Here is an 8466-nt window from a genome sequence, read left to right as displayed (position 1 = left end):
CGTCACTGATTAGTTGGATCATCATTTCCCACTGAGCAAAACATTTCTGTACTTACAGCATTCATATAAATTCATTTCTATCAGGTTTTGTCAATAAGTTATCTACTCACGTTCACATACGCTGTTTCACAGTTGTTGCAATCTTTCTAGATACGGTTCTACATGGCCCATAACGCCTGCCCACTGGAGCCCTGCACGAACACGTCATCCAGAAACATGACAGACAGTAGATGAATATAAAATGTTCATGTCTTTGGCGATGTAGAAAAAAACTGTCCTCTAAGATAATTACTTGAATAATGGAATGGATATTTTGTGCACAAAGGTGATGACTAAGAGTCTTATTTTCAAATTTCAAATTCGACTATGGGCTGTATCACAACCGGCCGTGATTGGGAGTCCCATAGGTCGGCGCACAATTGGCCCAGCGTCGTCCGGGTTTGGCCGGAGTAGGCCGTCATTGTAAATAAGAATTTGTTCTTAACTGACCTGCCTAGTTAAATAAAGGTTAAATAAAAATAAGTTAAACTGCAATACTAAAAGTGTCCTCTGGGTACAGTGGAAAGCTTCCAGACCGGAACCCTGGGGCCTTGGCAGAGAGATGGGTGGGTGGAGGGTGCTAGTGGAGTAGGGCGCCCCCAACAGGCTGCTGACTGCATGGACAGATCCCCCCCTACCCCCCACACACACACTATTCATTTCCACGGGGTGAGGGTGGCATCAAAGGTCCTACTATGTGTGTGATCCTGGAGCAAAGATCATTTGTGCTGCTTAACAGCTGAGTGTCAAAGGGCTTTTATCAAGGGTCGCGGCGCCCAGACTGTTCCCCCTAACTCCCCCCCACACACACATGCACACACATACTCACATACACACATTCATGAACACAAAAACGTACACACACACACACACCACACTTCTTCCATCTACCCCTCTTCCCTACCTCACCCTTTCCAGACACACAGCGGACTCAGCTGTTGCGTCTTCTCACTTTTAGTATACATGACAAGAGCACGTGATGAGGACATGCTACAGCGCCACTGTTTGAGTGTGTGTGTGTGTTCATGTGTCTGTGTGTGGTGCGTGCGTGCGTGTGCTTGCATGTGCACGTGTGTTTTCACACTTGTGTGCATGGTGATATGCTGTCACAGTCAACAAGGGCACAGTAGCAGACTGACTATTTGGATGCCAGCCTGGATGCTAGCCTGGATGCCAGCCTGGATGTTAGCCTGGATGCTAGCCTGGATGCCAGCCTGGATGCTAGCCTGGATGCTAGCCTGGATGCTAGCCTGGATGCCAGTCTGGATGCCAGCCTGAATGCTAGCCTGGATGCTAGCCTGGATGCCAGCCTGGATGCTAGCCTGGATGCCACTCTGGATGCTAGCCTGGATGCCAGCCTGGATGCCAGCCTGGATGCCAGCCTGGATGCTAGCCTGGATGCCAGCCTGGATGCTAGCCTGCTTGTCTGTCTACTAACTCACTGTCTTCACTGCGCCCTGTATGTCTGTCTGCCCGTCTCTCTCTCTGTTGAACTCTCTATTTCTACATCCTTTTGCTGACTGACTGGATACTTACAGTATATGTACTTGCCTGTCTACTGTATGTCTACAGAATGTCCAGTGTTACTTGACTTAACAATCTGTCAACCTTTTATTAAACCTATTTCATGCTATCGTACGTGACTTGCGATTTTCAAACGGGGAAAATTCTGTACGTATAATTTAGAAAAAAATACTGCACAACAATCACCTGTTCCATCATATCATTAGAGTTCACTGCCAGTGTTATTCTCAGTCATCGTTTTCTAGTAAACTCCATTACCGGAACCCGAGTCCGTGTCTTGCTAAATAGAGAAATGATAACAGTGATTTACAGTAGTTTGGAATAGGTTGTTTAAAGGCTACGTCAGGGCTAAATGGCAATGTTTAAGATGCCTCACTCCTGCCAACTGTGACTGACAAAGGCTATTGTCTGACCACAAATGTACTAGAGTCATTAAGATAATTAATGCCTCTATTACAGAGTGCATGGGGCTGATGTTGCTGTGTTAAGAGACTAGGATACGACAGAAATGCAGGACTTACAAGTCCACAAACAGACCAAAGAGGTGAATAAAAGGTTATAAACTAATGCATTACTAGGTGTTACTATAGCATTGTACGTAAGGAGTAATCAATGAGACGAGGGGCTATGCGTTCTCTGGAAAATAATGAATAACATGGAAGGTGTATTCCACGACACTTACTTTCCAGAGAACGCATAGAGCCTTGAGTTGATTTATACCATGGCTATAATTTAACACATTTGCCAGTAGAAATGTATTCATTTGCCAGTAGAAATGTGACAACATCCACTGAAGTAGCTAGCAAGTTTACTAGCTAGCTAGATAGCTACAGTAGTTGCCTTGGTAACCACAGACTTTCTAGCTTAGCTAACTAAATAGCTTTTTATTATGAAATTCAAATTCAACAATGCCAATACACTGTTTTCAATTCAACTTTTGCTCAAACATGTGATCGTGGACTTCTGGAAACAGCAGACGGAGCACCCCCCATCCACATCAACGAGACCGCAGTGGAGATGGTAGAAAGCTTCAAGTTCCTCGGCGTACACATCACTGAAAAACTGAAATGGTCCACCCACACAGACAGTGTGGTGAAGAAGGAGCAACAGTGCCTCTTCAACCTCAAAAGGCTGAAGAAATTTGGCTTGGCACCTAAAACCCTCACAGTTTTACAGATGCACAATTGAGAGCATCCAGTCGGGCTGTATCAACGCCTGGTACAGCAACTGCACTGCCCGCAACCACAGGGCTCTCCAGAGGGTGGTGCATTCTGCCCAACGCATCACCGGGGGCAAATTACCTGCCCTCCAGGACACCTACAGCACCCAATGTCACAGGAAGGCCAAAAGATCATCAAGGACAACAACCACCTGAGCCACTGCCTGTTCACCCCACTATCATCCAGAAGGCGAGGTCAGTACTGGTGCATCAAAGCTGGGACCAAGAGACTGAAAAACAGCTTCTATCTCAAGGTCATCAGACTGTAAAATAGCAATCACTAGCACCTTAGAGGCTGCTGCCATATATGCATAGACTTGAAATCACTGGCCACTTTAATAATGGAACACTAGTCACTTTAATAATGTTTACATATTTTGCATTACTCATCTCATATGTATATACTGTATTCTATTCTATTCTACTGTATTTTAATCTATGCCGCTTCGACATTGCTCGTTCAAATATGTATATATTCTTAATTTCATTCCTTTACTTTAGATTTGTGTGTATTGTGTGTATTGTTGTGAAATTGTTAGATATTACTTGTTAGATATTACTGCACTGTTGGAGCTAGAAACACAAGCATTTCGCTACACCTGCAATAACATCTGCTAAACATGTGTATGTGACCAATAAAATTTCATTTGATTTGATTTGAATGAACTTCATAGCCATTGAATTATACCATGCAATTATACTGTGTGTTATAGGGAGCTCTAGAATGCCCTTCAAGCCAGTCAGAAATGAATATTCAACAACGCCATGGTATAAAATAATGTATTGTAATTTAGGGGGAAAACTACACAGCATTTCAGGTGTCTGTTAGTGCTATACTATGACAAATGTCATGATGTTACAACATGGTTGTCCCATATAATAATGTTGGCCCGGAAGGGTCTCAGTGCATATGATAAGCCTCTTAACGTATACACTTGTCATGTTGTATCTACATTGCAATACTTACATTTGTGAGAAATGCTTCCTTAACCATAGCAACACACACACACACACACACACACACACACACACACACACACACACACACACACACACACACACACACACACACACACACACACACACACACACACACACACACACACACACACACACACACACACACACACACACACACACACACACACACTTCCCCTCCACAACAACACACGTCTTTATCTAAATGAAAGCATGTTCAGATTACCATGCTAACGTCCCAGCATTGTGTACAAAACCACTTTACTGTCCTCATAAGAAACCCCCCCACCCCCCTCCCCCCATCCTCTTCAAGCGGAACCGGATCCCCGGACTGACTGTGTATATGCAGCTCCTTTCCTCAGCTCAGTCATACTCCCTCCCTCCCTCCTCTATTCCGCAGGGCCATTATCTGCTCTTATCTCCTGCTAAGTCCCCCATCGGCCACTCGCTGACAAAATGGCCACATTGTTGCTCAGGAGGAGTTAAGACGCTCTTGGACGCTCTGAAATGCACCCAGCAGATGTTGCCATTTGAGAAAGCTTTATATGCCTGGCCCTTTTCTTAGGAGAGGGAGGGAGAGAAAGAGGGATGGATGGAGAGATGCATGGGTGGAGGGAGTGGAGGGAGGAGAGGTTTAAATATTAGAAGGCCAACAGCTGGTTGCTTATCCTGCCTTGAGTGCATTAACCTCCCTGGCCTGTTTTAGAGCAGGAGAAGGAGCCTGCCGGCATCTGGAGCCTCGCATGCACCAGGCTTAAGTGAGAACCATCCGTCGCCGTGGACGACTGATGCCTCTGTCGTCATGGCGATGGGAGGAGAAGTCCCGTGGCACTTGGATACGGAAGACGCTGGCGATGCGCACAAATCAAAGAGGACGGAGTGTCTTGCCCAAGGTTGATGATTCCTTCTATGGGTAATGAACAAACTGTAGCATCCTTAAATACATGATATGAATGTATCGGCCTATGGCAGGGTTTCATACCATGCTTCCACCAGCACACACACCTGTGTTTCCCCATGTGTGTGTCTTTCAACACGTTTTAACATGTGGTGTTAGGGGAGTCAGGAGCGCCGCTGTACACACTGTAAGTGAGTGTGTGCTGAAGAGTTATCTACAAGAGGACAGTGAGACAGTGACGTTGACATTAGCCATGTGTCCCTATAGCTGGTGATAGCAGTACAGGGCCCATAATAAGACCCATCCAAACCATAGAGGGGAGAATGAGAGGATGATAGTGAAACAACCTCCATGTATCCATAACCATCCATCTGTCCTTGAATATTGTGCCCATGTTTTCTGTTGTTTATGTATGTTGTGACATACAGAGGCAGTCTCCCACAGAGCGAACCCCAACAAGATCATTTAAAAGGCTTTACGTGAACATGTCGTTAATTGATTTCACATCCACGACCACAGAAGGCTTTGTTTCTCTGAGATGCTGCTCGGACGGTCTGGCTAGAACAATGTAGCCGCGTCCCTCGTCTCTTGTCTTGGCTGCTTCTGTTTCAATGTCATTGCTTTGATTTCATTCTTCAGAGCCCAATGCACAGGGAGTATCAGGGCCTTGTCTAGCCTCCACAGCAGACACTGGGGTCCGTTTCTTCCACTGCCTCAGTCCCACAGACAAGCATATCATAAACAGTGAACACACTTCCAATTCTCTCTTTAATTCTCCATGTTAGGAGATTAGAAGAAATGGTTACATTCTAAGGGAGAGCTTTTGAAAATCAAGAAGTAAACAAATGTATAATACAGAATTATCCCCTGTGTTTTGTTTGCAGGAAGTGGATAGAGATATTCTCCAGTCTAAATCTTTTATTGTGGCATTTGTTTGAAAAAAAGAGAGAAAGAAATGGGACATATTTTAAAGCCTCTCAGTGTCACAGGAATTAAAGGCGCAAAAGGATAAAAGCAGCTTAGACTGCTGAGAGTAAATGTAAGAGAACACACAATGGGATGGGTGTAAACGCCGGATTCTTCTCGGCTCTAAACTTATCAACCACAGGCTTTGTCCTCAATCCAGTTAAGTGAGTCCCGAACACGCCCCTGTTGTGTCCCTTTAATGGTAGAAGAGTGACTTGTGCTGTCGCCTTTTCATGGGGATTACAGCTAAGTGCTTAAGTTGTAGGAAAACGCGGATTTAGTGACTGACAGAGAGAAAGAGGGCAGAAAAAGGACCCTTCTGAAGGATTTGCGGCAGGAACGCGTTTTCACTCTGTCTGTATGTCTGTAGTGGTGAGGAGATGGATAAGAGGGCCAACTGACACACACAGAAACACACAGTTCTCTCTGTCTCCTGTTTTAATTAATTTCGCACTGTGCTGCCGTATGAGACTTGGCCCTGGGAGTGTCCGCTCCTACAGTTTCAGCTCTCATCTCTCGCTGCTGCCAGAAAATGACTCAATGTGCAGAAAAAGGACAACATTTCAAAGAACTAACAAGGAAAGAAAGAAAAGATATCAATACAATAGTTTTTTTAATTAGAAGTGTGAAATGTTCCCGAATTTGAATTTCGGAGAAAGAAAGAGAGAGAGTGTGGAAAAGAGAGGAAGTGAGAAGGAGGTTAACCATGTCACAGACGACGGACGAGTGTCAGAGAGAGAAAGCCTCTCCTTGAGCCTCATGGGTGTGTCTCTCTCTCTCCTGGACAGCTGTGTGTGTAGGTAAACCCAGGAACACCTGTCCCTATTGTCCATGCCACACACAGGCACACACACCACTCCACTGAGCACACAACACCCAATACTGAGTAAAGATGAAGAAAGGGCCCATCCCAGGGTCGAGGTAAAACTTCCTATTCAGACGGTTGATTGTACAGCAGACATTACCAACCATCTTTTCTCTCTCAGGGCCTTGATGAGTTCCTCATAGCCACTGTAGAGCTATTGTCCTTACCTTTATTGTGTTGTGTTTAAGCAGGATGATGATGACGATAATGATGATGACGATGATGATGATGATGATGGCTTCTCTCTGCTAAGGCTTGAGGAGCAGCAGCTGCAGCAGAGAGGGTTGAGAGAGACAAAGACAATGACTCTGTTTACTCATGGAACAAAAAGGTACAATATGGGCTTCAAAGGGTGTGTGTGTCTGTGTGTGTGTGTGGAGGGCAGAGAAAAGCGTGTGCGGAGGGCAGAGAAGGAAAGAAAGAGCGAGACCAAGAGAGAGAGGCTAGAGACATCCATGTGAGGCTAGACAGACACGGTTTAATAAGGTTTTGCATCTGACTGAAGAAAGTGCATTTAGGGCCAGCAGAAAGATCAAGCATCCAGCATCCAAAAAGACTGACAGAGAGAGAACCAGCTCTAAGTAGTTGAGCTCATGCGGTAATCCAGTGGTTTAGTGGCCGGGTGACTGTGGACTGATCACCATGTATTAAAGCAGAGAGCAGTAGGAGGTATTGCTATAAGACTCCTCTGGGCAAGAGACTCTAATGGCTGTGATTAAGCCCATCCAGACCTCTGCTTGGCTCTCTGTTGTAGTAGGGACTAAATCTTGTCTTACTCACAGAGACAAGAGCACAGCCTCAGGGATGGATAGCACTATTAATCCGCCTGGCACACACAACAAGAAAAAACGCAGACACACACGCACACACACACATACACATGCACACACCACACACACCACATGCACATTCACACACACACATACACACATGAACGCATACACACAAACACACATTAGACACACAGACAAACACACACACATACAAACACACACACTCAATTGTGACGGACACAACACAACAAGTAGTGCACACATTATATTGTTACACAACAACTCTCTAGCTCTACTCTTTCCTATTCAACTACTCCAGCTCTGTCTAATAAGTCATGTTGCTTCATATGTTTTAGTAAGGAAAGGGTTAAGTCTGCTAGCTCACTCTCTCTGCCTTGGCTGGCTGTGCAGTAAGGACACTAAGTAGCAGATGTTCACCTGGCGAAGGAAGATTCTTTTGCACACACACACACACACACAAACACGTACACACACAAATATATACACGCCATGGGCTCTTTCAAGGATGAATGGCTTTCAAACACATACACACACAAATACACATGCCCTCTCGAGGAGGAGTGACTATGTCACACACACTCAGGCCCTTAGTAAAGGAGCTGCCCAGATGGTCAGGGAGAGGACCAGTGCCCAGTGTCATCCTGAGAGAAAGAGGGGGTGAGAGAGAGAGAGAGAGAGAGAGAGAGAGAGAGAGAGAGAGAGAGAGAGAGAGAGAGAGAGAGAGAGAGAGAGAGGGGGAGAGAGAGAGAGAGAGAGAGAGAGAGAGAGAGAGAGAGAGAGAGAGAGAGAGAGAGAGAGAGAGAGAGAGAGAGAGAGAGAGAGAGAAGACAGGAAGACAGAAACTCTGGCCAGATACAAGAATAAGGGCTGAAGCAAGCAGAAAACATCAACATCACACAATATCACCCTGCTGAGAGAAGAGCCAGGAGAATTCTCCTCTATCAAGTACACACTTGCTACAGTATATGGTCCAGAATTGACCAACTCACTACAAAATGATATGTTGCAGAAGTGAGCAATTATGTTGAATTCTGTTTTATGTAGTACTTAAAAAACATGGTTATGCCGGGATCTCAAAAAGTGGACAAATATCTAATATACTTTTGTGTTGTTTCAGAAATACTATAATGCATAATAATATGCACTATTCATACCCTTTTAGAAAAATGCAAAGAACAAAAGA

The sequence above is a fragment of the Salvelinus alpinus genome, chromosome 8, assembly GCF_045679555.1.
Source record: "Salvelinus alpinus chromosome 8, SLU_Salpinus.1, whole genome shotgun sequence".
In the NCBI taxonomy this organism is placed as follows: Eukaryota; Metazoa; Chordata; class Actinopteri; order Salmoniformes; family Salmonidae; genus Salvelinus; species Salvelinus alpinus.
This window is presented reverse-complemented; position numbering follows the sequence as displayed.